Source organism: Cherax quadricarinatus, chromosome 10, assembly GCF_038502225.1.
Source record: "Cherax quadricarinatus isolate ZL_2023a chromosome 10, ASM3850222v1, whole genome shotgun sequence".
In the NCBI taxonomy this organism is placed as follows: Eukaryota; Metazoa; Arthropoda; class Malacostraca; order Decapoda; family Parastacidae; genus Cherax; species Cherax quadricarinatus.
In genome coordinates this window covers 34,949,938-34,954,221 of record NC_091301.1, presented here as the reverse complement: position 1 = coordinate 34,954,221, position 4,284 = coordinate 34,949,938, and the positions used below count along the sequence as shown (strand labels likewise).

General features: G+C 40.5%; 1 non-coding gene across 1 annotated transcript; it reads left to right on the top strand.

The window, feature by feature from the left end:
- The first annotated feature begins 3,216 nt into the window (after positions 1-3,216).
- Positions 3,217-3,288, top strand: TRNAG-UCC (transfer RNA glycine (anticodon UCC)). Its single transcript has one exon. It is a non-coding gene; the product is annotated as a tRNA-Gly (tRNA).
- The last annotated feature ends 996 nt before the right edge of the window (positions 3,289-4,284 follow it).

Sequence of the window (4,284 nt, the reverse complement as noted above, 5' to 3'; positions counted from 1 at the left end):
CTTTAACATCTTTCGTATGTCTAGCCTTGACTGAGTGGCTCCGTACTTTCCCACCCAGTGGCCCACATGCCTTGGTAGCCTTTCCTCCCACTGTTACGAGGTTCCCTAGATTTAATGGCAATCTATCTCCCTCTTTATGTACCCTGTAAAAGTGTTTTCCCAAGGTGGCCGAGTGTTCGTCACTACCTACCTGGTTCAGCTTCCCTGGCGGTTCATAGTGTATACTGGTATTCATTATCACTACTCCCCCAGCTATCATGGGGACAGCTTCTCCTCTATCTGGCTTGGCAGGGAATTCAGGTGGAATCCTGCCGCCTATGATGTATCCTACTGGGGATCTGTATAAACCAATTCCTTCCTTAAACGTCCGTCGTGTAGACAGGAAGTCATCTATATGATTGGCTCCCACCAGGATACCTACATTTCTGACTGTGTCAGTGGTAATTCCCTGGTCTGCCAGCTTCACGTCAAGGTCTTTCAATCGCTTAGCTGCTGCTGCAAGACCTCTTGCTGTAATTGCCCTGGGTAATGTCTCTACCACCAAGGCTGTAATGTCTCTGCGATGTCCACCTAATTTGACTGTGACATCCACCACATCATAAGATTTGGGTGGGACCTGACTTATAGCCCCTCCCAACATCATACTAACTTTCTTTGTGGCCTTCAACTTTAATTTAGCCACCAACTTCTTTGTTATCAAGGATACTTGTGCTCATGGGTCAAAGAATAATCGGGTTGTTTCGGACCTGTGCCCATTCACAACCTTTGCCATTGTCCTATAAAAACGAAACAGATCACAAACAAACGGCTTGGTTGCCCATGGCTAACCAGCACCATTCTGAAATCCATTGACAAGAAACACCAATATGAAAAGCAATATAGACAGGGCTTAATACACAAAGATATTCTTAAACACTATTCATCAGTTCTCACCAAAGTAATAAAGAAAGCCAAACAACTATACTACTCCAGTAGATTCACAGACACTAGAGGAGATATAAAAAAGACCTGGAAAACACTCTCTCAGATTCTAGGGACCCACAAACTGAAAAAAAAACAAGAATATTGTCCTAACTAAACCTAATGAAACACCACTAAATCCCACTGACACAGCTAACAAGATAAACGACTTCTCAACCATAGGATCTAATCTCGCCAATAAAATCCCACATACCAATGCCCATGCCGGGGATTACCTAGATGGGAATTTCCCAAATTCCTTCTATCTTGCACCAACCGAGCCCATGGAAGTCACCGAGATTATAAAATCACTTAAAAATAACTCAGGGAATCTGTCTCATGTCCCACCATTACTGTACAAGCGAGAGGCCCATATCCTTTCCTTTCACATACTATTTCATTACTTTTTAACAAGTCACTAGAAACTAGCACCTTCCCGAAACTACTCAAGATGGCAAGGGTTACACCAATACATAAAGGTGGTGACCCTACAGACTTAAACAACTATAGGCCAATATCAAATTTACCATTGCTATCCAAAATCTTTGAGAAACTCCTGCACAGGAGACTATATTCATTTATAACAGCACAAAACATACTCAACCCCTGCCAATTTGGATTCAGGAAAAATAAAAGCACTAATGATGCAATCATAAAAATGCTAGATCTGCTTTACACAGCATTGGAAAATAAGGAATATCCACTAGGAATTTTTATTGACCTAAGAAAAGCTTTTGACACAGTAGACCACGACATCCTACTCCACAAACTTGACCATTACGGTATAAGAGGCCATGCGCTTGCTTATTTCAAATCTTACCTTACTAATAGGTATCAGTATGTCACCATTAAAGACACAGCATCAACAACACGGCCACTTGATACTGGAGTTCCGCAGGGAAGTGTCCTTGGTCCCCTGCTCTTCCTCCTATACATCAATGACCTTCCAAACGTATCCCAACACCTGAAACCCATTCTCTTTGCTGACGACACGACTTATGTCATCTCTCACCCTAATCTTGCCACCCTCAACACCGTTGTTAATGAGGAGCTGATGAAAATATCGACTTGGATGACAGCCAATAAACTTACGCTTAACACTGACAAAACCTACTATATTATGTTTGGTAGCAGAGCAGGAGATGCACAAATTAATATTAAGATCGACAACACTCTAATTACCAGACATAACGAGGGCAAATTCCTAGGCCTATACCTTGACAACAACCTGAATTTCAGCACCCATATCCAACACATAACCAAAAAAGTATCCAAAACGGTTGGGATCCTCTCCAAGATACGATATTACGTGCCGCAAAATGCCCTACTCACACTATACCACTCACTTATTTATCCATACCTCACCTATGCTATTTGTGCTTGGGGATCAACTGCAGCAACACACCTAAAGCCAATAATAACCCAGCAAAAAGCTGCAGTAAGAATAATCACTAAATCCCATCCCTGGCAACACCCCCCCCCCACTCTTCATAGATCTAAACTTACTCCCTGTTCAGTACATCCACACTTACTACTGTGCAATCTACATCTACAGGACCTTAAATTCCAATATCAACCTTGACCTAAAACGCTTTCTTTATAGTTGTGACAGAACCCACAGGCATAACACCAGACACAAACATCTCTACGACATTCCCCGTGTCCGACTAAACCTTTACAAAAATTTAATGTATGTCAAAGGCCCTAAAATCTGAAACACCCTACCTGAGAACTCTAGAACTGCAGACACATTCATCACCTTCAAAACTACCATTAGAAAACATCTTATCTCCCTGATACACCCCGTCAACTAACTACACGAATACCACCTGGTGGTTCACACTTACACTCACTCACCCATTTGACCATAAACAGAAATATTAATCTCAATCTTAAAATAATGAATCTTATGATACTCCAATACTGAAACTATGTACTGTGCCAAAACAAAAGCATTCACATTGCTAAACTCACAAACTAGTATTTAGTCACTTAGCCATAATACCAACTTACCTCATAATTTGTAATATTTTACAATAAAGAATTAAACTAAGTCTGCCCGAAATGCCTAGCCATGCTAGGCGTTCTAGTGGTACACTCTGTAATTATTATTTAACTACATGTAAACCACACAATAACCAAATTCTGCAAATTCAACATTGTAATCCTTATAGAGAATAAACTTTGAATTGAATTTGAATCTAGATTTACATTGAGGTGTGATTTGAAAACATAAAAGTTGTAGATATGTCCAGAGCGATGGTGGTATAGTGGTGAGCATAGCTGCCTTCCAAGCAGTTGACCCGGGTTCGATTCCCGGCCATCGCACGTTAGTTTTCCAGTGAAGGGGCAGGGCCAGGAGCTATGACTCGACGCCGGCAACCACATATAGGCGAGCACTGTTGTGATTTATGCCCATGCACGACAGTTTATATTTGAGTATATTCCAGTTATCAGATTTCACTTAATATTATGTAGCTGACGTCTTCACTGGAAGCTACAGTCAAGATTTCCGGCTTTATATTATTATCTGACGCCACATGTATCATGATACTAGGATATTGCTCTTTATTTTTATTATAAATATTAGCATTAATATATAATAATATAATAATAATATCTTTATTTACTATAAGTAGATGTACAAGGTATACAGTCCTAGCTGACAACAATGACATAATACTATATAGAAAGCCGCTTGTTATGCTCCGCATGTCGGGCAAATTAGGTCAGTGTCCCAGGATGCGACCCACACCAGTCGACTAACACCCAGGTACCCATTTTACTGATGGGGAACATAGACAACAGGTGGAAAGAAACACGTCCAATGCTTCTACTCTGGCTGGGAATCGAACCCAGGCCCAGGAAAAGTAGAAAACTAGTTCATAATGAAAGAGGATGGAATCACTAGTTAAAAGACCGGCCGCTAGTTATGCTTCCGGCTGGATTCAAAGCTTTTGTCACGTGACGCTGTATAGCCCTTGTGGTCTAGCGCTTCTTTTTATTATAATAATAATAATTTGTCACGTGACCAACCTGATGTGAGTTTCTGGTTGCTAACACAGGCTCACCCACTCACTCCTGAGTAGTACTCTGCCTTGTACTCTCACACTTAGAATGATCTCTGTTTTCTAGAGTTCTCTGTTTCATATTCAGATCCTTTGCACGTTAATATCAATTAAACTTCCTGTATGGATAATCTGAATTTAATGTGTCTGCGAAGACATTAATGTGGAAAATACTGTATATATTTTCCAGAAATACAGTAGTTATATGTAAATAGATGGCCATACTGTATTTAATAAAATTTGTCATAGAAAATGG